Genomic DNA, 27,173 nt, shown 5'->3' on the forward strand with positions numbered 1-27,173 from the left:
CTTTGCATTTTTCAATTTTAGAGAGTCCGAAAAAACTTAAGAAGACTCCATGGTTGTCCTTTTTCGTAATTTGTGTCTCCCAAGCCCGAAAAAGTATAAACTAATACTTGAGAGAACCGCTTGATCATTACGACCAAGGAGTACTTTTCATAATTAGTGCCTCTAATCCGAAAAAGTAAAAAAGCGATCAATGACACGTTGTTTTATAACCAATATCGAATTTGAAACGACAAAAATCCGGCAATATTTTCGTGTTTTTATGGTCAGAAAAGAGTTGTAAGTGGACCGTCTTTTTAGTTCCGTTTTAACCAGTTTAAAAAGACAAACTCGACGATCTTTTCATGTTTTAGGAGTTAGAAAAGATCTTAAAGGTGACTGTAATGGTTTTTCGTCGAAAATGACTGATTTCACCTGAAAAATCCGTTATCCTGCACAAAAACTCAAACATTACTCATACCTATTTAAAATGGATAAAAATGCTGCAAAAGTTACCTTTCTAAAGTGAAACATAAACGAATTAACAATTCATTTATTCAAAAAATTATAAAAAGGGCTTTCGTCAATTCATTTTTACCGTTTGAGTTTTGGGTGAGAAAATAGAGCTTTTGGTCAGAAACTTCCCGTGAAGATTGCGGAAAATCCATCCATTGGAATCGAGCGCCATCTCCTCCAGGTAATCCACATCATCCTACTCTTTAATTTCATCCATTTCAAATTGATTTTTAGGGTTTTATTTCATTTTTAGGAGCTTTTAGGTCAAAAACCCGCGCGCGGGGGTCTACAGGTGTAACACAGGGGACCCGCGGACCCCGACTTTTTCGCAATGGGGAAAAAGTCAGGGGTGTGAAGGCAAGGTGCGGACCCATGCACTGTCTCTAACAGAGAGGGTGCGTACCCCGCGCAAAGGTTTTTAAAACCTAACAAACTCAAATGTGACCCAAAAAATTTGCTTTTAGATATTCTAACTCACCTTTTTGTTTGAATGTAGAGTATACATTATGCTTGATTGGCGAGAATGGGAGCATGAGGACGTAGATCTCACTGCAATGAATCATCAACCTTCAATTGATGCATTGAAGGCATGCGACTTATACAAATTCTGGGCCATACCTGGCATGAGGGCCCAGATGGACTTCTTGCGGTGGCAGGTAGATAGTTGGAGCATACAGGACCAATGCTTCTTCATTGGTGGTCACCAGCTCGAAATGGAGCCAGCAAACATATAATTTTTGACTGGTTTGCGTAAGAGAGGTGAACACTTGACTCTATTCGGGACTAGGCCAGGTGGCTAGTCTGTCGATAACCTCCGGCTAGAGTTTTGCAACAACTAGACTAGAGACAAAGGGATAGACATCAAAACCATATCCCTTCCTGAACTCATGGTAATCACGTTTACTATTACCAGGCTTTGCGGGAGCGCAACACTACATATAGCCACTAGATCCCAGATGCGGATGGCAGTTGACTGCTTTCGAGGCACCATCTTCAACTGGTGCGATGCTGTGTTGGCTAATGTAAAAGGCCAACTGACTAGAGCCAAGAACGGACAACTGAAGACCTTTGGATATGGTGCTTTAGTTGTGAGCTTTGGTCTGGAGACGGTCCCAATGTTGGTCCTACAACACCTCACTATTGGAGATGGACTTCCTCAAGAGCCCAAACTGATGCGTTGGGTTGCAGTTATGGCCTGTCATCTTGACGAGGGGACAGAGGTCGTTCGATTCAAACTTGAGTATTTCCATTGGTTGGAAAACTAGGTTTTTGCTATTCGGGACTTTTGTTATGCTAGGGTAGATTTTCTCGGTGACCCAGACATGGCTCTTCCACCAGGAGAGCAACGGGATGACTCAGGTAAAATCATTTTCAACATTTTCTTAATTTGATTTTTTTTCTTTTTATCTCGTCCCAAAATTGATAGTAAAAGTTTCAAATGCAGATGTAGGTCCACGTCGACCAGACGCTCTCCGGCCTTACAAGAGGAAACAACCAGCTGTAGCGGCACTAGCCCCACAGGACGAATCAGCAGAGACCTTGGCCGAATTGGAAAGCCACCTAGAGCGCTTGACAGGAGACATTCCGGAGACCGACATAGATGACATTCCTCTTCTACTGCAGCGCTATGTGATTGGGGTCCCAGGACCTTTTAGGAGGTTCCTTTGTAAGGTGGCCCGTACAATGGTTTCTTATCGAGATCATCACCAGTGATAGGATGATCCCCTATTGTAGACACATATGACATTCTTTGCTTTTTGTACTTATCATTTTTGCCGATCATAAGGTGTTTTTCAATCTATGATCGAGGACGATGTATATTTTGACACATTCCTATATTATACTATATCACTGTTACCAGCTTATCTTGTAAAACATGTTATGGAATGTTTTTAAATTTACTTATATGATTATTGCAAATGTCTACTTAACATTCGAGAAGAAATTGCATCTGCTAATGTATTTAAATATCTTGGAATATGCTGATATTGAATATAATCAAATTCACGTTCCAAGAGATGCACTCTCAAAAATAATTTTAATAACACTGGATTTCTAATGGCATTTACTCTATTAAGGTGTGATACAATGAGTTTATAATCTAACCTCACTATCAAACTCCGAATCCCAAATGAAATAGATTCAGATAATAACTCAATCACTCCACTATACTCGACAATGTTGTTCGCTGTTTGATCGAGGCTTACCCCATGCATAGATACCAACTCATCAGAGGGCGAATAGATAACCCAAGCTGTGGAAGAAATGTTCCATGTATTACGACAAACACCATCAGCAAAACCAATGTATGTTTGGAGAGGCGTCGACATCTGCAATAGCAAGAGTAAAACCAAGATAAGTAGGAATAATGATGAAAAACACTCTCTAAGCTAAGCACACTTTTAATCTAAAACACACCAGCTAAAAAGAAAACTAGCCTAACTAAAAATCTCCACTCCCATCTTTAAGCATAATACCTCTTCAGGTAAAGACCATTTATGGGTTTACCTAAAGAGACCCCATCAAAGTCTACCAATTCATAGGCCCCTTTTGCTAGCTTTCGCTTAACAACATAAGGACCATGCCACATAGGCACGAATTTTCTAGTGCCTAATTTATCATTTGCTTGATCGTACAATAAAACTAGGTCTCCTTCCGAAAAATTTTGAGGGGTCACATTTCCATCACACTGAGCTTTAATACGTTTTGCATGAGTTTCGATTGCTAATGCAGCATCACGTCGATTCTCATCTAGATGAGCCAAATATAACAAACGTCTTTCCTCTTCGGAAGTGGCTGGAAATAATTCGATGGCCATTTGCAATGACAGGATTTCGCATTCAATGGGTAACACAACTTCCAAACCATAAACTAGTTGGAAAGGAGTGAACCCTATTGACATTTTTACTGAGGTTTGATACGCCCAAAGCACTGAAAATAGCATGTTATGCCAATTCGACCTATGAATCCCAATGATTCGTCGGATCATGATGACTAGAACTTTATTGATGGCTTCAACCAGACCATTAGCTTGTGGATAATATGGAGTTGAACTATCGTGACGAAAGCCAAGCTGGCCTGTAAGTTCAGTCATCATAACATTTCGAAAATGACGCCCATGATCAGTGATAATCCCTTGTGGAACACCAAACCTAGCAATTATATGATTGAACATGAAAATCGCAGCTGTTTTGCCGTCTGCCTCTGTAGGCATCACCTCGGCCCATTTGGTAAAATAATCTACCACAAGGATGATATACGCATGCCCCCCGCCGAGTGAGGGTTACATGTAATAAAATCGATACCCCATTTTGCGAAAGGACCGACGACAATTATAAGGTGGAGAGGAGCAGGTGGATCGCGCATCTTTTGATCAAAAATTTGGCAGTTGTGGCATTTTTAGACCATGTTAATACAATCTTTAAACAAAGACGACCAAAAGTAGCCAACGCGCAATATCTTTTGGGTTGTGGCATACCCAGACATATGCCTGCCACACGCTCTAGAGTGACAGTAATTTAGAACCCTTTTAGCTTGTTCATGAGTTAAACAACGTTGAAAAACAGAGTCCGCTCAACGATGATAAAGAGTATCTCGAATAATTCTGAATTGTTGGGACTAGAATCGTATTTTTCGACGTTCCAACCTTGAAATTTCTGGCCGAAAGGATTGGGTCTGGAGATAAAAGATGATATCCCCATACCATGGATCTAAAGTGCTGATTAGAAATAAGGATTCTTCTGCAATGGGCTCCTCCGCCACAGTTTCCGTGTCAGCACGCGGGAAGTCACACATTAACTCCGCAAAAACTAAAGATTTTTTTGAATTAGACTTTTCAAATTCCAAGTCGAACTCCTGCAGGATCACAATCCATTTGGAGTACTTGCCCCCTAGCAATTGCTTGGTTAAAATATAGATCATAGGTTTGCAATCAGAAATTACTGTAGTTTTACGTAGTAAAATGTAATGACGAAAACGTTGGACAACTTGAACAGTTTCCAATGCCAATTTCTCCACATGTGAGTATTTTAGCTCAGTTGGATTTAAAGTGCAACTAAGGTAATATATCACATGTTTAGTACCAAATTCATCTTCCTGAACTAACACCATTCCAATGGTGGAATTCGAGGCGACGAGATACAAGAAGTAGTTCTGGTTGTAGTCAGGAGGATGCAATAACGGTGCATGGGTCAATGCGTGTTTTAGTGCATCAAAAGATTTATCATTTATCTCATCCCAATAGAAGGGAGTATTCTATTTCAACAACCGGGTAAAACCCTTTGTGATCTCAGCGTAGTTAGGAATGAATCGACGTAAAAAGTTTGCTTTCCCTTGCAAACTTTGGAGTTGGCGAAGACTCGAAGGAGGAGGAAATTTGACAATAGCTTCAACCTTTGAGGGATCGACGTGAATGTCATCTTTCGAAAAAACAAACCCCAGTAACCGACCCGTTTCTATACAGAAAACACACTTGTGTGGATTCAACCTAATCTGATAATGCCTACACCTCATAAAGATTGCTCGTAAATGGATGAGATGATCAGCTCGATGTAATGAATGAGCAAGCAAATCATCGAGATAGGGTTACACAATGTGCTTGATGTCATGAAACACATAAAACATGGCCCTTTGAAAAGTTTCCCCGACGTTCTTCAGCCCAAAAGGTAATTTTCAATAAGCAAATGTCCCCCATGGACAAATGAAAGTCATTTTTTGTTGATCGACAGGTAGAATATTGATTTTATTGTATCCGGAAAAACCATCCATGAAGGAGAATATTTCACTACTGGCACAATCATCAATGACTTGATCGATATAAGGAGTTGGGTAATTGTCTTTTGGAGAGGCTCGATTAATGTCCCTATAATCGATACATATTCTTATTGTCCCTTGCCTTTTGTTAACAAGAACAATATTCGATACCCAATCCGTTAACGGAATTGGATAAATGAAACCTGCTTTGAGTAATTTTTCAACTTCTGCTTTAATAGCAGCAACTTTTCTTGGGTGGATCTGACACAAACATTACTAGACGGGTTTAGCATCTGGGTAAGTTTTGATTTCATGAACAACAACTATGGGGTCAATTCCTGGCATTTCCTCATATGACCAGGCAATCACGTCGTTGAATTCTTGAAATAGGGCCTTATATGTTTGAATTTCATCTTCCATACACGAGGCACCTATATGAATGTTCTCAATAATTCCAGGCTTAACTGAAATATCAATAGGAATAGTTCGAGAAATATTTCCCAAATTTAACTCAGAATCAGGATTTTTAATGGGACTCTGAGGTTCCTTGACATATTCAGTAGTAAAAATTGATGAAAAATCATTTTCAAAACGATCAGTCTTGGGTAAAAACGAAGATCTATGATGAAGATCTTCCCATGGTAAATCATCGACACATAGGATTTCATGAATTTTCTCATCAATGTAAACAAGTTCAGAAAACGTTGTTGAATCCGAATTTGATGTTGAAAATGATTCCTCATGGACCACATTCATTAAGTCAATTTTGGTTGAAGACGGGTCGGAAAGCGACTGCACGGCCTGATACGCAATTTCATATGGACTCAAAGGCATAACATCACCAAATGAGTCTATCTCAGATTCAAAAGGTACGATCCAAGGATCATCATAAAAAAAAGTGTCTGACGAAATCATATGAATTGTTGCAGTAGAAGACGATCGTTGATAGGAGGAAAAGGAAAAGTTCCCAATAAACTAGCATCTTTAACTAGTCCTACTCTAACATCCTTATACGGGATAGTTGTTTTGCCGACATACTGAATACTCTCATAAGAGGCTGGGTCGGATGAAAAGTAAGTCAGCTAGTCTATTGTTACGATCTTTCCATTATGAGGGAACTTTATAAGCTGAAAGACCGATGAAACGACAACTGTCATAGCATAAGAGCAACTACGACCCAAGAGAAGGTTGTAATCTAGAGGGGCATCAACCACCTCCACATCTAGATTAGTAGTTTTGCCTTCAACCCCTATAGGTAAATCCTATAGAATACCAAAAGGATGAAACCCATGGCCATCAAAGGCCTTTAGAATCGTCGGGGATTGATTTAGCGAAGGAGAACCAAGTTATCTCCAACACTGTATTGACATAATACACGTTGAGGCTCCCTCATCAATCACAGTCCTATAAATAGGATTGTTTCTGACTAACACTGGGATCTGGAAAGCCATTTGATGAGGTAAGCGAGGTGTACTATTTTCTAGATAAAAAATTATAAGGTTCGAGTCCTGAACGTCAACAACTCCTATAGCCGACCATAGTAATTTACGTTGCGCTGGACATGATTGCACCACTTCCAAAGCCAACATTTGTGAAGGTGAAACAGCTAAATCTTCAACAATGTTATAGTTCTGAGTCACTCTCGCATGTGGATTGAAAGCTAACTTTCAAGGTATACCCTTGGCGGGTGGTCTGATTACTAAGTCTGGGTTAGGTTTCTCAATCTGTAGCGGATCGGAACCGGGAGCTGAGGTTGATGGATTAGAATGAGAAGATTCTGCTTATTTACCATCAACAGGACTTTTACTTCCATAATCTTGCGATTGAGTCGCAATCCTAACATGGGACATCATGATTATGGGTTCTTCAGAGGCATTTGAGGAAGAACCTATCATCTTACTGTCTTGACTTGGAAAAGGATCCTTCAAAACAGCAGGTTTTTGGGAACCTTTAAGAATTTTCGCAACCTTTGCACGGTAAGGGCAGTCTCTTGTAAAATGCTCTTCATCACAAATGAGATAAGGATAATGAGGTTTGCGTTTCTCAACAGTTGATTCCGCTTTTTCTGGTTTCTCTTTCGAATTTTTGTCTGTTTTATTTTTCTTCTTCCCTTTCTTCTTGCCACCGGATTTTGATTTGGCTGTAGATGATTCTACAACATGAATATCGGCAGAAATTTCTGCAGAAGAATCTCCTGTCGGGGAATCTGGCAAGGTTATGATAGGAGAAGAATTCTTGGAAGGCTTCTTCTTACTTTTGGTATTAATCGTACGAATCATACCATCAGCGGCATGAGACCCTGAAGGAGTTTCGGTTATTTGATTTTTCTTAGGAAGATCGGGGATTTTCTCGTGTAACGTACCTGACTGCGTATAAACTAAGTCAAGGTACTGTGCTTGAGCAATTACTTTCTCTTCAGTAACGACTCCGGACTTAGCTACATCCTTAGTGATCTTCGGAAGTAAAGGTTTTACAAACCATTAAGCTAAGATCTAATCCAGAATAAAAACCTTCACTAAACGGCATTGACGTCTCCATTCATGAATGTGATCTGAAATGTAAGTGGACGTTAACTGCTTTAATGAAGTTAATAATTCCGTGCTATTGTCGTATCTGACTGGCAACTGAAAATGAGTTAAAAACGAAGTAGATAACTCACTAAAGTTATAAAAAGTGGCTCGCGGTAACTCAATGTACCACTTGGCCGCAAGACCAATTAGAGTGCACTGGAAAAGCCTTAAGCGGATTGAATCATCTAAAATGGAGTTAGATGCACACCAGAGGTGATAATTCATCACATGGTTCGACAGGTCCTCTCCTGATTGGCCTTCAAACTTAGGAATCACTAGGCAACTTATTCGGCATTGGCGGCCAAAACGGAAGATAATTAATGGGATCGTTCGTAAGGCATGACAAGTTAGGCAAGCCCAAAATTGCAATAAATGGTAACTGACGAATAGGGTCCCTAAAACTCTGGGTCATGAGACCAGCCCTAGGAGGAGAATATCCTGGATAACTAGGAATTGGAATTGAATTTGGGATATTATATGCTCCTGGAAAACCAGGATTAACCGGACCGTACTGGGGTTGTTGAGGTTGTTGATATGTATACCCAGGGTACGGTTGATACTGATAGACTGGCTGCTGCACAGCAGGACCGAATTGGTACTGTCCCTGGTACGGTTGATAAGTAAATTGAGGTTGGCTTGTGACAACCGTACTTGGACCAGGTTGTCCTATAGGCATTTGAACCGATGTTTGAATTGTGGATCCAGACTAAGGTAAAGATGTCTGAGGAGTTGATACAGGAACAATAGAAACCGGAGCTGTCGGTACTCCATAAGTAGGTGGGGTAGATTGAATAGATGTTGCAGCAGTTGCAGTAGCCATTTGAGGTGGAGTACGAGGCATACTAGGCCCAGGCTGAGAAACTACAGAAGGTGCAGAAGTTTGAATAGTAGACTGGACAGGTTGCTGGGGTGAACCAGAAACCAAGGGTTGTCCAGTTTGAGATGACAACTGTACATTCGATTTCAAGACCTGTTGAGTTTGAGATGGATCCCACACTAAGGTCATTCTGGGGTATGGACCCATAACAGGTTGAGAATATTGAGGACCACAACCGAGTTGAGGGTAGGTTTAATAATTCAACGGTACATTTCTAGTTCCTTGAACATATGATTGACCGGAAGGTGGTTGGTAACCTTGGGTTGGGTACTGACCTTGAGGTTGATAACCTTGAGGCACGTACTGATATTGGGGTTGACCTTGAGGTACATATTGATACTGGGGTTGACCTTGGGGTACATATTGAGTCTCGGGTTGACCTTGAGGAATGTACTGTCCCGAAGGTATGTACTGCCCTTGAGGTTTCCCCCCAGGAACAAATTGGGTACCTTGAGGTTTCCCCCCAGGCGATACTTGAGGACTTTGAGGCTGCCCCCAGGCAGTAACTGGCCCCCTTGAGGTTGAGGATTAGGAATAGTACCTGACATCATGAGAATATATTCTACACTCAACGGCTTAGTTCCATTATTTCTAGTTAATAACCCTTGTTCAATATGTTGAGGATATGCTCTCGAAAAAGTACCAGCGAGTGACTGATACCCAGAGGGAACAGAAGGACCGCTGTACAAGAGGGTTTCTGGAGATTGAGGAAACATGGACGACTGTCTTGACATATTTAACGGAGGATAGTAACCCCTAGGTGTTGGGTGAAAAGGAATACGAGGTGGTGAAAATCTTAGTCCTGGGTTTTCCAAAAAATTGGTCAATGAAAGATACCAAGCACTGCTCCTAGGTGGACTGTAAAATATTGATTCACGCTCCCTAAGTTATATAATAGGTTGATTTTCAGGGATAGGGATGCCTCCTTCTTCTTCCGGAGTAGCAAGTTCTTCAATAGCTATTAGTCCAGAAGGAAGATTTTAGGTAATTATTCTTTCTACCCTGGGTGAACCAGGACCACTAGAAGTTGGAGAGGTAAACCCCGATGTTGGAGTAGCAACAAATTTAGTTTGAGGTTCAGATATTTCAGGTTCCTCACCTAAGTCACTAGTAGATGAAAAAATACCAGTAACTTCGGAAGCAAACACCAATTTTGGATTATAATCTGCTACTAAAGCTTGATAATTAGGATGTACCACTAAATAAGACTCTCCTTCTTCAGGTGACCCAACTCTACTGTCTCTAGGAGTTACGAGGGCTCTTAACCCTTCAGGTTGGCTCGGTGAAAACTCAGGAGGTTGGCCTCGAAGTCTATGGGACTTCCTCGGTAATTTAGCCACGATTAAATATTTTAATTACTTCACATGCAAACAAAAAAAAATCTCAATGAAAACCACCTAAAGCCTCTAAAGAACCAAACAATTTTGAATCACACGCCTAAAGAATCTAGGAGATCAAACCACACACAAACAGTAACTTTCCGTATTGAAAACACTAGTTGGTGATGAAATCCAACATCGCAGAGTTCAATACAGAAATGGCGGTTGGAACAGTTACCCCGGCAACCTGCTTAATGAATAGACTGGCACAAGTTCCTCCATTAAACCATCTCGAGTGAAGAGAACCCCCCAGAAAATCCAAGTGAGTCTAGCTGACGTCTACTCCAGGTACAGTGGGATATTCCCTCCACCGTCACCTTAGAAAAAATCCTATAGAATATGGTCACTATGGTTACCAACGGAAACAAATATACCTGGGGGAGCAGTCTATGATCTGATACGCACGCAAGGGCAGAGTAACAAGCTCAATCCCCTTGAAGGCTCCTTGACATAATCCAAAGTTTACCAAAAAGTAACCCTAGGCTCCTCGACAATGGTTAATCCGTGGTTTACCATTTTTAATACGTGAATATCTAGCATCGTTCCCAATGAGGAAGGATTGATTCCCACACTAGTTCGAACATGATCTTGTGCTTCTCCTTTAAGAGGAGCTTTCCTAGAGCATATATGTAACAATTGGATTTTTCTCCTACCGCAAGATACAGCTACTTGTTTGTTTTACTGTCTTGGAGAGTTAATTACTCCCTACTCCAAGACACTAGCCTAAGCTATGTTGGTGTAATAGAGCCCTAGAAATAAAAAGATTACTAGATAGATTTTACTTTAAGCGTTATTTTTATTGGTTTTTCTTTAAGTCAAGAGGTGCGGAGATGAAACTTGTGGTGTGAAGACTCACCTCGAAATCACTAAAAAATGCACTTAAGATGATTAAGCAATCTTTTCCCTTCAATGAATTTCTAGCTAGGAAAGAGTTTGAGAATGCAAATGCTTGTAAACACAAATCTTTTCCTTCACAAACAAATCAAAAGAAGAGCTTTTTGTCTTTTCCAATGCACTCAAAAATGAGACAACTAGTTATATTCACAAAAATTTCCCTTTTCTTTCAAACACTCAAATACTACAAAAAAAAAACCTTTTTCAAAAGATATTTTTTTATTTTTATAAAACACTCAAAACTATGGAAAAAATCTAATATTGAGATCTATAAACTATAAAAAACTATTTGATGTAAAAGCTTACAAGATGTCTTTTTAAAGGATGTTTTACTTAGCTATAAGCAAACTAAGGACCAATTTTTCCAGAATCACAAATCAGTCAAAAAACAACCAATTTTTGTTTTCTTTTCTAAAAATGAAATCCAAACTAACACAAGCCTTTTCAAAGTTTCGCAAAGAGAAACACAAGATGGATTCCTCAACAAAGGTAGATTTTTCAAATGGTCAGACTCATAAGAAGGCTAGTAAAAAACAAGGTGATCTGAGGCTTCTATAGCTTCTAAGCTCTGAGCTACTACAAGACCAAAATGAAAATGAAGCCTAGCAACAAAAACTTCTAGGAATTTCACCTAAAACACTAACACCAATGGAATTAACCTAAGAAAAGTTCCTGACAAATCACATGCAGGTCTGGGCAGGGGATAACAACATCTAAACAAAAAATAAGCTGGCTAAAAGAGAAAATCTTAAGTTTTCCAAAATTTTGACAGGGTCCATAGGCCCATAGTTCACACAGGTGTGGGACCGCTCTGTGTGAAAAGTAAAAGTGCGGATAGATCTGCACTGTGTTGCAAGCCGAGGGTGCGGCCCTCTCCCAAAGTTATGAAAAACAAAAAATAATCCTAGATCTAGTAAATCTACCCAATTCCACACACAACAAGCCAAGAACAGAAACAAAAACACAGTTTCTTAGGTCAAAGTAAAAACAAGGAAAAAATCAAGTCCCCAGCGGAGTCGCCATTTTGTCACTGTTGAGAAGGTAAATCCCCTCTACGGATAGAGGCGATCCCTACTAGCCCAATAGGGGTCTAGCAACAATCACACAATGCTGCCACGCATGTTCCTAGTTACAATTAAACAAGAAGTAAAGAGCACCTACTTGGATTCCTGCGCTGTCGTTTGTCGAGGAGATGTTTCCCTTGCTCCTTCGCTTCAGCTGGTCACAGTCCTCCGCGATCCCCGCGAACGGACACCTGCACACACGAAGAGAAAGCAAACGCAAGCGTGAAATCTAGTAAAAGTAACTATATGCCAGTCAGAAAAGACATAATTCACATTTATCCATTGCATAAACAAACGAGAATGGAACAATAATAGCAGTCATCTATTATTAATCAGAATAGAGAAGAGTACAACCAAATGTTCTGACGTCGATAAACTTCTCAGGAGGGATCAGTCAGCATGTATCTCAAGCATTCACCTTTGAGAATGGTTCTCCCAAGACAAACAACTCTCTCTCTCTCACACAAATGTCACAAACAAACTTCCCAAAGCAATCAATCACTTCCACTCCTAACACACCACACCTATAGCAGCAATCTGAGCACTACAGGCTCTGTACAATCCAAGCTAAGTCTAGCTATTTTCTAACCAGCTGCTCATGGTAATGGTGGAAGTTTATATAGGAGAAGGAGTCTCCTAAAAAGGTGGAAGGATGAGCTTATCTTCAAGGGGAGTAGTTGCAAAGGGTCGAACAGACATGCCATAGAAGGGAGTCGATATTCACAAAGCTAACAACCAAGCCTGGAGAGATCTGGAAGGTTGGTTGTTTGAACAAATTCGCCCAAACTGGATCAGCGCGGATTATATGGATACTGCCGCGCTGTCAGCACATAACAATAACTGAACAAGTCATGTCAGCGCGGAAGGACATGCGAAAGCCGCGCTGTGCGTCATCGCGGAAAAGTGATGTTCTTCCGCGATGGCAGCGCACGAAATACACTGTGGGGCGCTGGTCATCGCGGTTATTTTAGGAACAGACGCGCTGATGCACAAAACTTTGGAAAAATGGGTTTTAAGCCAGTTCAGGGATCAAACACTTAGTGATTGTGACTTCTTGGACACAGCAGGGTGACTGACAGGAAGGCAGTGATAAATTACTGTGTAACAGATGCCCCCTAAAGCATGAAGACCGAGAGAGTGGGAGGGGTGAAATGCTTTACAACACACGCCGAACTGGAACACCACCAGGAAGTACCGAAAAATCTCTGACAATCATGTACACGCAGTCTAGGCATGGGCGCAGCCATCCAAAAGACATGCAAGACTGGTCTATGGTATGGACGCAGCCACCCAGCTAAAGAGACCATAATAATGATAAGGTATGGTCGCAGCCATCCATGAAGACTCAGGTATGGGCGCAGCCATCCATCAATGAGTCATGTAATGATCATCCACAAAATCGCAACCTGGACCACAGTGAGCAAGGATCCAGGGTCTTGCGCTCCATCTCGACCCGAACAGAGTACAAGTCCACACATGTGAATACAGGGGCTGGAGTCGAACATGTATGAACATCGCCTGATTACCGGCCAATGATGAGAACCGTTAACAGACGCGAGAGGTACCACCAATAATGACAATGGCCCTCAAGGTACTATAGGTACAATCCGTAGCGTGTGAATCAATGAGCTGGTGTCGAACACCCACGGAATTATTCGATCGCAGGTCAATGATGTAAACCTTGCGTCGAACACGAAGAACCTGCCATTGAGGCATGCAGGCTCCAAGGCACCTGGAAGGAGTCTCTAAGTCACTTTCTCGGATAATGAGTTGAAGTCGACGAGAAGTGGCCTTGATCGAAGGTGGGCCATGATGATTCCCACATCAACGACACGAGACAGAGGTATAATAATTTGTGATGAGATAGCGAACGAGGTTGCTTTGTGGCAGAGGACAACTTCTCTTGAACACATAACGGCACTGTAACGGATTTGGCAGTACTTGACATCAAATGAGCAGCGGGTAAGATGATGACAGCAATGAACAGATGAGAGGTCAAATAGGATATCCCAAACCCATGGTGGCTAGTGAAAACGAGATGAGATGACCCCACCCAGACACGAAACAGTGGAGTGCCATGTTCAAGAGTGACGTACTGCCTAGACGACTGTAATCAAAATTCCATTTTCCCCACCTTTGCAGGCAGGTACCCCGATTATTTTTGGATGACAAGCTTGACGGGGATAACATATGCTTGGTGTGTGTCATGTTGACAATATCCGATGTCATTGAGTGTTTAACGAGCCTGACAAAGGGAAAACTCGGCTTCTTTTCTTGTTTCGAGAGTCTGAAAAGAATGCGGAAAAGGAGACTCCAAGGGGGTCCTTTTTCGTACAGTTGTGTCTCTCGAGCCCGAAAAAGTATAAAACTGTGCTCGAAAGAACCGCCCGGTCATTACAACCGAGGAGTACTTTTCATAAACAGTGTCGCCGACCGGAAAAAGTAAAAAAGTGGTCGAAGACACGTCGTTTTAGAGCCAATATCGAGTGCGAAACGACAAACACCCGGCGATCTTTCTGGTTTCACGGTCGGAAAAAGAGCTTAAAAACGACCGCCTTTCGTTCCCTTTAACGAGCTGAAAGGGAGCTCGGCCATCTTCTCTTGTTTAACGTCGGAAAAGAGCTTAGAGACGACACTTTGGGAATCACATGAATCGTGAATTGTCATGACCAAGCTGCGATACCTGTACCTGCACAAGGGCATTACCCGCATAAATCCATTCGATATGCGTACAAAAAAACATGCTTAAAAAACAGAACCAAGGCTAGTTTTATGGCTAAAAATGGTAAAAACCCAAAAAATATGATAATTTAGGAATTTTTACTATAAATAGAGGAAGGTAATAAGTCATTTTTACCATTTTACTATTTGGAGTGCGAAGAACGTGGAGAAACCAAAAAGTTGACGGAGCGATTTTCAGCCCATTCGGAGACCATTTTCAGATCTGCTTCCTCCAGGTAGGTTCCCATTCCGTTGCCCTGCATTCTGGTTTATTTGAGGAGTTTTTTAACGGTCGAATAGGCCCAATTGGGCACTTTTTATTTGCATGGGTGCGCCCTCGGTCAGCGCGGAAATTGCCCACGGGGTCGCGCTGATCGAAAAATAGTCAATGTAACCAACTTCGGGTCAGCGCGGAAAAGGCGTGTTCTTCCGCGCTGACCTCGCATTTTTTACAAAGAGCTGCCATTGTCAGCGCGGCTGTTTCTAAAACAGCCGCGCTGGCGCGGAAAAAATTTTGTTTTTGAAAATGAACGTGAATTTTTACCTGGAAGCACTTCTGATCGGTTTTTATTGTTCATGCAGGACACCATGGCCTTTCAATGGCAAGAGAGAGTTCACGATGTAGAGGATGTGGCTGCTTGGGGAGACGTAAATTGTTGCAACGCCATGCGGGCGTGTGGATTCATGAAATTCTTCCTTACGCCACGTCTGAGGGCCCAACATGATCTGCTGGAGCTGCTGATCAGGGCATGGAACCCGGTGGACCAAAAATTCACCATCCGCGGTCACGACATCGAGTTTGATCATATGGATATCTTCTTCTTGACTGGGCTGTCGCGCCGAGGTGGGAGGCCCATCTTAGAGGGGCAGCGACCTAGCGGTGGTACCCTGGATGACTTGATGGCTGAGGTTTGCCCAGGGGCGGTAAAGACGCGGAGTGGGAAGTGCTCGATCCCCATAGTGAGAGACATAGTGCTGCGCACCATCCTGTTCATGGTGACCCGGGCAGCGGACAGCATGGCGAACCATGAGGCGTCCAAGACTCATCTCCTACTAGCCCTCGAGTGCCTCGAGCCTACCGTGTTCGACTGGTGCACTGCAGTGTGCAACAATATGAAAAGGCAATTGAGCAACTGCCGTCGCGGAGAGACGAAGCAGTTCGGGTATGGATCGATCCTGGTCCCACTTATTTTGGAGCGAGTACCAGCCATGCGGCTGCAGTCTATGGCTGTGGATGCCCCCAGAGATCCTCGAGAGACGAGGGCCACTCGATGGGCTCGGATTATGCCAAGTGGGGGTGGCGGCCGACCACATAGCTGGGGGGTATATTTCAGAGACTGGTTGGACCAACAGGAGATCTTCGTACAGGATTGGCCATATGCGGGGATGGATTTCTGCAATGATCCTGACTTGGTGCTGCCTCCGGGTGAACAGTGGGATGATGCAGGTATGACACTTTTTGTCTTTTTGAGTTTTGTATTTTTATTTATTTATTATGTACATGTCCTAATAAATGTCTTGTCATGTAGATGTGGGGCCTACTAGACCGATTGGCCTGGCTGTCACGGCACGGAGAGAGGGCCCAGGAGCCGGAGCTTTGGCCTTAGCCCCTCCAGGGGCCAACACACCAGAGGCTGTGGCTCGCAACCTTGAGGGGTTGCTGGAGGGGGTGCCGGATTTCCAGGGGGTTGAGGAGGTCCCTGTGGAGCATCAGATCCACACAGTGGGTGTGGAACCCAGAGTGCACCGCCTTCTGAGGCGGGTGGCACGAGCGGCCGTGTACTACAGAGAGCACCACCCAGCCGATTAGTCACCTAGGTTTTATTTCCACTGTTTACTTTGAGACATTATGACTCGGATGTACTGAGATTTTGGGACACGTACTTCTATTTTTGAGCGCCTCAGTGTGCCACACGATATATATATATATACATACCGGTTTTTGGATGAGTCGTTGTTACATGTGATGATGTGTTATCTTGTGTTATGCGTTGGTTCAGTACAATTTGTGATCTTATGTATGGATTTGCATGACACTCGACTCATGGATTTTATATGTTTAATGCAAGCTTAAAAACACACATGCAAACTATGCTTGGAATGATTTATTTACATATGCTTATGGTCTTACTATGCTGTTCTTTCCTCCCTTGTATGATGTTTATCTGTTTCGCAAATGTCTGTCTAATACACGATTTGCCAATGCATCAGTCAACGTATTTAATCGTCTCGGAATATGCTGATAAGTAATGTAATCGAAACTCCGTTCTAACAATCTCACACGTAGGTATGACCTTAATATGCGCTGGTCTCTGACGGAATATCGCCTGTTTAGTTGATGGACCACCAACTGGGAGTCCAGGTTCACCACTAGCTCTCGGATGCCGAGGTCAACTGCTTCGGCAAGTAATTCTATTACAGCACTGTACTCGGCAACGTTGTTAGTGGTACGACCTAGGCACACACCCTGTAGGTTTATCAACTCCCCGTGAGGATCGTAGATCACCTACGCTACCGAAGACAAATTACAAGTACTACGGCAGGCACCATCAGCGAAACCAACATAAGGAGTAAGAGACATCTGCGCAGGAAAGAGAAAGCATAATAAGGGGCAAAAACACGCCTTCACACCAAAGCAAAAGAAACTCATGCAGTAAAAACTCAAAAACACACGTATATACAAAGTGACTGTGAGCAGCTATGCATAGTACTTCTTCAGATAGAGCCCATTTCGGGGCTTGTCAAGAGGATTCCCTTCATAATCAATCAACTCATATGCGCCCTTTTGTAAAACACGTTTCACGATGTAGGGGCCTAACCACATGGATTCGAGTTTTCCTGCCCCCAGCTTATCCTTAGCTTGATCGTAGAGCAGTACTAAATCTCCCTCAACAAAGGAACGAGGATGAATATTCTGATCGAAGTGAGCTTTGACTCTCTTCTTTTGCGCTTCGATAGCCAGAGAGGCCAAACGACGAGTCTCGTCTAACCGTTCTAGGTACAGAAGCCGTTCCTCCACCGGAGTGGTGTTGGGAAGCAACTCGACAGCTAATTTTAATGAAGGAATTTCACATTCGACGGGAAGTGTAGCCTCCAGTCCATAGACCAGTTGAAACGGGGTGAAACCGGTGGCATCCTTCACAGAAGTCCGGTAGGCCCACAAGGCTGGGAAAAGCATTAGATGCCAGTTCGACTTGTGCGTATTGACGGTGCGTTGAAGCATAGTGATCAAAACTTTGTTCACAGCTTCAACTTGACCGTTAGATTGAGGATAGTAGGGTGACGAACTATCTTGACGCAGGCCTAACTGGTTTGTTAACTCTGTCATCATATGATTTCGGAAATGCTTTCCATGATCTGTAACAATAGCCTGAGGGACTCCGAAACGAGTGATGATATGATTGAATAAAAACTGCGCCGCTGTGTGACCGTCTTCGTTTAATGTAGGCATTGCTTCGGCCCACTTGGTGAAATAATCCACGGCAACGATAATGTACCCATGCCCCCCGGCCGAACGAGGGTTACAGGACGTATAATCGATGCCCCATTTGGCAAATGGACCTACGGTTACAACAGGGTGCAGTGGTGCAACAGGTGCACGCATCTTCCGGTGGTAAACCTGGCATTCATGGCATGCGCGTACAGCAAGGATATAATCCTTGAATATAGAAGGCCAGAAATAACCAGCGCGGAGGATCTTTTGAGCGGTAGCGTATCCGGACATGTGGCCGCCACAAGCGCCGGAGTGGCAGTCATTCATGACTCGCTCAGCTTCCTCGAGAGTTAAGCATCGGCGAAGAAGAGAATCGACGCCGAGGCGGTACAGGGTGTCGCCTAAAATGCGATACGGTTGAGCCTGATGACGTATCCGTCGTCGGGCTTCCTTTGATGTATTGGGACGAAACGAAGACGTTTGTAAATATACAATGATGTCCCCGTACCATGGGTCGAGAGTGCTGATGAGAAAGAGCGTTTCATCCGGAATTTGCTCCTCTGAATGAGATGGTGCAGATTGAGATGGTAAGGAACAGAGCAGTTCAGCAAAGACCAGTGATTTCTTGGACTTGGCGGCAGTAAATTCCAAGTCGAACTCTTGGAGGATTACGATCCACTTCGAGTATTTGCCCCCCAGCAACTGACATGATAAAATATAGGTCATGGGGTTGCAGTCAGAGATCACGGTCGTTGTGCGCAACAGGATGTAATGACGGAAACGTTGGACGGCACATACAGCAGCCAATGCCAACTTTTCGACATATGCATAGCGAGTCTCTGTATCAAGGAGGTTGCGACTAAGATAGTATACAACGTGCTCTAAGCCATCGTCATCATCTTGCACTAAAACCATGCCGATGGTGGTATCGGCAGCGGCCAGATAAAGGGTGTAGTCACGGTGGTAATTTGGAGGTCGTAGGAGCGGAGCTGAGACCAGAAGGTCTTTAAGATGCTCAAAAGATTGCTGAGCGATAGCGTCCCAATGAAAGGGCGTGTCTCGCTTTAGTAATCGCGTGAAACCCTTGGCCACCTCGGCATAATTTGGGATGAATCGTCTGAGAAAATTGGCTTTTCCCTGCAAGCTTTGTAATTGCTGTAGAGTGGCAGGGGGAGGAAGATTCACAATGGCCTCGACTTTAAGGGGATCCAAACGGATGCCTTCTCGGGAGACGATAAACCCGAGTAGTCGGCCAGATTCCACGCAGAAGACACACTTATGCGGATTGAGTCGAATACGGTAGTGTCGACAGCGAAGGAAGATTTCGCGTAAATGAGATGGATGGTCTTGACGTTTAGCTGAATGAGCGGGTAGATCATCCAGGTAAGGTTGTACGATGTTTCGGATATCATGAAAAGCATACGACATCGCACGCTGGAAAGTGGCGCCGGCATTTTTAAGACCGAAAGGTAGCTTCTTGTAAGCGAAGGTGCCCCAAGGACAAATGAAAGCAGTCTTGTGCTGGTCTGCGGGGGCTATGTTGATCTGGTTGTAACCAGAAAAGCCGTCCATGAACGAATAAATTTCGCTTCCTGCGCAATCATCGATAAGCTGATCAATAAAAGGCGTAGGAAAGTTACCTTTTGGACAGGCGCGATTGATATCGCGATAGTCAACACAAACCCGAATAGTGCCCTGTTTTTTATTGACAGGAACTATATTAGATACCCACTCCGTGAGGGGAATGGCATAAATGAAACCAGCTCGAAAAAGCTTTTCAACTTCGGCCTTGATGGCTGCAGCCTTTCGAGGGTGCACCGGGCGTAAACGCTGACGAACAGGCTTAGCCCCAGGATAGGTAGGGATTTCGTGCTCCACGATACTGGGGTCAATGCCGGGCATTTCTTCGTAAGACCATGCAAAAACATCACGAAATTCACGAAATAGATCTGTGTAGATTTGAATTTCCTCGGGAGTACATGTGACTCCAATATGAATATTTTCGACAACTCCTGTTTTGACAGAGATGTCGATAGCCAAAGTCTGCGTAATGTTACCCATGTTCCCTTCCGAGGACACTTGATATAACTGGATAGGTGTTTGGAGAGGGATATGTGGGAGACATGAAGCAAACTTTCCGAGACACGTGGCCATTTCCGAATGAGGAGGGAGGAACGAAGAGCGATGGTGGTGATCAAACCAAGGGAGCTCTTCGGGAGACATAGTCTCGATAATAGCCTCGTCGGATGGGAATGATTCTTTCAGGGGGTCCGAGGTGGCCTTCTCTCCCAACCAGGGGAAGGTTTGAGGTGAATCGGGAACGCTGCCTGGAATAGCAGGTCCGGAGGTTGAAGCCGATGCAGCAACTATTTCGATGTAGTTGAGCTCGGCTGGGCTCAACGGCATCATCTCGCCCCATGAGTCTTCTTGATTCACGGGAGGGAGAACCCATGGATCAGAATGCGTCATGATCATGTTAACGGAGGCGAGATTTGGAGGTGGGAGGGGAAAGACTCCCATCAAGGAGGGATCTTTAAATAATCCGGCACCCACACTCTCGAGCGATTTGAAGGTATGCTCCACGAATGGTACATTCCCTTCAGAAGAAGAAGCAAAAAAGGACAGCTGGTCCACCGTGACGATTTTTCCTTGATGGGGAAAATGAACGACACGGAATAAAGAGGAAGCCACGGCCTGCATGGCATAAGTCCAGCTTCGTCCTAGAAGGAGGTTGTAAGTGAGGTTAGCGTCAATGACTTCAACCTCGACTTCTACAGTTTTCCCTTCTAAAGAGATAGGTAAACGCGGGAGGATACCAAGTGGACGAGATTCTCTTCCATCGAACGCCTCTAGGGTGGTGGGAGACTGGCTCAGAGCAGGCGAACCAAGAGCCTTCCAACAAGCAACCGACATGATGCAGGTTGAGGCTCCTTCATCAATGACAGTACGGTGAATCGTCTTGCCTTTGATGAGAACTTGTATAAGGAAGGCCACCTGATGAGGTAATCTCTGCGTGAAACCTTCGAGGTCGAAAGAAATGAGATCCGAATCTGCCGGGTCGATGCCACCAATTGCTGATAGCAGGGACTTCCTCTGGGAGGGGCAGCTCTGGAGGACTTCTAACGCGGACATAGCAGACGGAGCCTGAGCTAAGTCCTCGACAATGCTATAATGCTGAGCGGCACGAGCATTGGGGTTATAAGATGACTTCCTGAGTACACCTTTGGGAGGGGGTCGGGGGATCGTCTCGGTGCTGGGCCGTTCAATGTGAAGAGGGCCAGAACTAGACGCGGGAGCGCTGGAGGGGACCTCCGGCTCCTTCCCGGCTGAAGACGGATATTCTTTCGTTCGAGTCGTGACGTGGACGGGGATGGTTCCTACCATGAATACTTGAGAACCAAACGAGGAAGAGCTTTGAGAAGGGTCTACCACCTGATGCGTCTGCTGGGATGGGAAAGGCTCTTTAAGCACGGCGGGGGACCCTGAAGCACCTTTTAAAAGCCGACTAACCTCGGACCGCCTGGGGCAGTCCTTGGTGTAGTGATCCTCCTCGCAAATGAGGCAGGGATACTTAGGCTTCCGCTTGGCTCCGTCCTCGGTGGGAGGTTTAGGAGAATTCTGCTTAGGTTGTCCGGATTTTTCTTTGGCCTTTCCTTTCTTTTTGCCTTTCGAGGATTTGTCTGCCGCGGTGGACTGAACGACATTTACCTCGGAGGTATTCCCAGGAATAGATGGGCTCTGAGAAGCATTCTCGTTAGAGGCGTTTTGTTTCTGCTTCCCAGAGTTTGCGGTTGATTTCTTACTTGGTGAATTCACGGAGCCGATAACTCCATCAACAGACGGTTTCGGTGGAGCTTTGGTTTGTCCGGGCCTCGGGGCATCTGGCAAATAGTCATACAAAGTACCTGACTGAGAATATACTAAGTCAAGGTATTGAGCTCGCGCAATCGCTTGCTCTTCAGTTACACACGCCCCCATTGCAATATCTTTGGCAATTTTAGGGACAAAGGACGTGGTAAACCAGTCGGTCAGGAGTTGATCGGGAATCCAAAATTTAATCAAACGACGGCGCCTTCTCCATTCATGTATATGATCAGAGATGTGCGTTGCCGTATCCTGTTTCAGAGACGTGAGCAAATGGGTCCCAGTCTCGTACCGAATGGGTAACTGAAAATGAGTAAGAAAGGCCATAGCCAACGAGTTAAAGTCTGAAAACATACCGCGATTAAGTTCGATGTACCATTTTGCGGCTGATCCAGTGAGGGTCCTCTGGAAGAGGCGTAGTCGGATAGAATCATCAAGCCATGAGTTAGATGAACACCAAAGGTGATATGTCATTACGTGGGCTTGAGGATCCTCTCCGGCTTTGCCGTCGAACTTTGGACAGTCACCTGGTATTTTGGTCGGAACCGATGGCCACCATGAGTTATGCAAAATAGGATCATTTGTTAACTTGGACACATCGGGTAGTTCCAACGTAGCCAGAAATGGTAGCTGCGGGTTGAAGGACATCTGTGGCTGAGGGTTCGAGGCGGTATTAGGGTTCCACCCAGATTGGGGTTGCCCCCACGAACTTTGTCCAGACGGACCTGGCCCGAAAGGACCGGCCGCATAGGAATTTTGTCCCGATGGACCTGGTCCGAAAGGACCTGGCACATAGGGAGTTTGTCCGTAGGAGTTTTGTCCGTGTGCGGACGACTGTCCCTGTGTTTGCCCCCCAGCTCCCCATGAATTAGCAGCTTGCGCGCCAGGTTGACCATATTGATAATTTTGATAGGGAGTGACCTGTGGTTGCTGATAATTTTGGTAAGGAGCATACTGATTTTGCCCCTGGGGTTGCTGGTAGCCATGTGACTGCTGGGTCGCATACGGAGCCTGGTAGGCAGGCTGCGTTTGATATGGAGGTTGATAACCTGTTTGAGTCTGAGGCCCAGAGTATTGTCCTTGAACCGGTTGAGGTTGGACTACACGTCCCGAAGGTTGACTTGGTCGGATTCGAGATGGACCTGGTTGGCCAGCAGGATAGCCTTGCTGAACTCCAGGTTGTCTATGTGCCGCCAAGGGTTGTCTTCGCGGAACGGGTGGTCGAATTGGTTGGATAGCTGGTTGATGCCAAGGCTGGCCAGCTTGCCCAGGTTGACGGTGAGGGTAGACCCCGGGTTGATTTGGCTGTATAGACGGTTGGCCCGTTGGTCCCCCACTGTGACCGGGTTGGGAAGAGGGTTGGGCTTGCTGTACGGCAGGCTGCCCTCTTTGGTATATAGGCTGGGCAGAGGGTTGCCCCCCTTGCCCAGAAGGATTTGCGTTTCGAGGGGTAGGTGGGCCCTGTTGAACATAGGGTTGTCCACCCTGGCCATAAGGATACCCTTGCTGGACGGCTGGTTGATTTGAGGGATTGTAAACTGAGCCAGTTGGTCCAGAGGGGTACCCTGGCTGGAAACCAAGCTGGTCTTGAAAAGACGGTTGCTCTGGCTGCCCAGTAGGTTGATTCTGATATGGGTATGGCGGACCTCCCATATCCATAGGTTGTTCCTGGTAAGGTTGACCTTGAGGATGCCCAGATTGTCCTGGGTCAGGCGGGCCATATAACGGTTGCCCTTGAGGGGGCTGCACGTAGAATGACGGGTCCTGATTGGGTGGTCCTATGGGCTGCCGAGGAGGGTCTCGGTTTCCAAAGTACTTAGTAGCGTGGTCATACATGACATTCAAAGATTCCTCGTTCTCTTCGAAAGGGTGACGAGGGAGACCTGAGATTTCCTCAAGGAACTCACCATTTGCATCGAAGAAGAAAACAGGACCATCGTAATCTGGGTCTGTTATAGGTTCCCCATAAGCATCATACGGTCCTGATCCTGGAATGCCTCCAACAAAAGAACCAGCTTGAGGAACTTCGGACGAGGGAATCGGCATAGCACTGACGACCGGAGTCGAACGTGCTACACAAACAGTAGGTTGAGCGGGAACTGAGGTGACGATCGGGTTGAGTTCTGAGGTGAGGGGTGGGAAAAGAGGCTGCGAAACAAAAGGGCCGATCGAGGCCGCGAGAGTAGGATCCCATATAGTGGTAGAAGTTGTTCTAGCATCATACCTATCCCTTAGCGATTGATATCGTGGAGGGAGGGGAGATGAAGAGGGGATCGGGGTCTCAATGTCTGTGACCGCGGGTGTCTCGATGTTTGTGACTGCGGGTGTCTCACCCGTGCTGGAAGCTGCCCCCTCCATCGGAGATGACATACCTAAAGGGGTACGGGGGGTTTGGGGGGTATCCCAATCTTCTTCCCAGACGGGATTCCAATCCTCCAAGTAATCTGGGTTGCCTGGGGACCGTGCGTTAATAGGCTGGATACTCGGAACAATGGGAAGAGTACCGCCTTCAACTGGTACCTCGGGAGAAACAGAGGATTGAGAACCTAGGTCACTTGTACTGGGAGGTGATGGGTCAGCCAGGATGACCAGACCCCTTAGAACTCTTAAAGGAAACTATCGATAAAAGCCTACTCAAAACTATCGCACACAAGACCTAAAAAAGGAGATGTTATCGTGGCCAAATTAATTTTTAAGGCGCAAGGACCAAACTTGACCTTTTCATATTTCAGGAGTCGAGAAAAGGACAAAGATGACTCCAGTCTCCTTCGAATGTTTAATGAGCACGAAGTGACAAGACGCTCACAGGCACCTTTTCGTTTAGGGAGTCTGAAAAGGATCAAAAGTGACTGCTCTGGAACTCTAGGTAGAGGGTGTGCCAAACTCTTCGCAAAACCACAGAATACTTTTTAGGGTACGGGTGGTCAATCTTCGTGAATGCTATGTTCACTGCATTGCGAATTGTAGGGCGGCCGACTCGGCTTCCTATGGATAAAGGATAAAAGCCTAGTGGGGTCTCCCTATATACTCGACGGTACGTGGGAGCGCAGTCCGTATTAGACCACTATCAAGTCACAGAAGGAGGAATCACCCAACCTAATGTGAAACAACAGTGACTATGTTTTAAGACGCCGGAACACGTCTCTAACCTAGACCTCTAAATATTTGCGTTTAGTTCCAATGCGTTTTTAGATTCATTTGGTTCATTTTATAGTTGATCTTGAGATTAAGTTTCGATTTCAAGCTCTATCGTATGTTCGCTCACAATTACTTAGATGCAATCTATATGCAAAAGAATTTCGTTTCGTTCGATGAATTCTAGCTACGAGAGAGCAAAGAAATTTTTTTTTTTTAACAAAACGAATACAAACAAACAAGTAGCTAAATGCAACTAAAGCGAGGAAAGGAAACTTTTCTTTTGGAAATGGAAATCAATGAAATGTTCTTTTCCTTCTTGAATTTTAAAGTAAGCTACTAATTCGTTTTCTTTTAGTGACATAAAACACCTAAAGGAATTTGGAGGAACTTGAACACCAAGTAAACTACTTAATGAGAGCACACGAAGTTCCCGAAAACACTCAACCAAAGTCTCGAAATCAAAGGGAAACAAGGCAATGCACGAGCTATGTGATCTAAGCTCTGCAAAACAAGCAAGGATCGCAAGCAAGGAGGAAGCGAAAAAGATCACTTGGAAGCACAAACCAATACACTCTAACAATCACTGAAAAAAATGCGAAAAGCGAGTCTAGAACGAGCTGGTTAATCAAGCAAACAGGGATCCTCGCGGGAGGCTTGACACACACACGGCCGCTAGATGTCCTAGGGTTCAGAGCGTGAAATCAAATAGAGAAAAGCAAACATTCGACGGACCAGAGTCGCAACCAGTCAATTAGAGACCCAAACACAATCCAGTAATCGCAAAAGTAAGGATGAAAACGTGAACCAAGCAGCTAGAAGGGAAGTTGTTTGCAAACTTAAAACCAAGCAAAACGAAACCCTATGGAGTTGAGCTCCGTAATCAAACAGTTCAAAGTTCAGAGAGTGAAAAACAAGTCATCAGACAAGTGGGGAGAAGAAGGGAAAGTCACAGCAAGAGGTTCAGGAGGTCAAATTGGACAAAAAAGAGTTTTTCAAGTTCAGCGCGGGTAGCCTTCAGCAACTTGGCGCTGACAGGGAGAGGCCTTCAGCAACTTTGCGACGTCAGCGCGGAAAATCAGGGAAAAAGCGCGCTGCCCTAGGACAAACGAGGTCAGCGCGGATATAAGGTACACAGACGCGATGATCGAAATCGCAAAGAAGAGGGGGCGCGATGTCAGCGCGGAAGAACACGAATAAAGCGCGCTGCCCTTGAAAACGAGGTCAGCGCGGTTGTTAGACGCACAGGCGCGATGAAGAGAAAACCAAAAGAACAGGGTCGCGATGTCAGCGCGACTGTTCCGAAATAAAACGCGCTGGGAGTAAAAAACAAGGAAAGCCAAAAGAAAAACTTCCCAAACCAAAGGCAGGAGCTTTTTAATAATAAAGACGCTTTCCAGAAACACCCAGAAAGTTCAGAAGCCACAAAAGACAATCCCAAAAACCCACAAAGAGATCAATCAAAGCCAAACACAAAAGTGGACTTAAAAGACAAAAAGGCTGATCCCCAGCGGAGTCGCCAAATTGTTGAGAAGGTAAATCCCCTCTACGGATAGAGGCGATCCCTACTAGCCCAATAGGGGTCTAGCAACAATCACACAATGCTGCCACGCATGTTCCTAGTTACAATTAAACAAGAAGTAAAGAGCACCTACTTGGATTCCTGCGCTGTCGTTTGTCGAGGAGATGTTTCCCTTGCTCCTTCGCTTCAGCTGGTCACAGTCCTCCGCGATCCCCGCGAACGGACACCTGCACACACGAAGAGAAAGCAAACGCAAGCGTGAAATCTAGTAAAAGTAACTATATGCCAGTCAGAAAAGACATAATTCACATTTATCCATTGCATAAACAAACGAGAATGGAACAATAATAGCAGTCATCTATTATTAATCAGAATAGAGAAGAGTACAACCAAATGTTCTGACGTCGATAAACTTCTCAGGAGGGATCAGTCAGCATGTATCTCAAGCATTCACCTTTGAGGATGGTTCT

This window comes from Pinus tabuliformis, chromosome 7, assembly GCF_031772625.1.
Source record: "Pinus tabuliformis cultivar Carrire ecotype Pingquan chromosome 7, CPIR1, whole genome shotgun sequence".
NCBI classification, from domain to species: Eukaryota; Viridiplantae; Streptophyta; class Pinopsida; order Pinales; family Pinaceae; genus Pinus; species Pinus tabuliformis.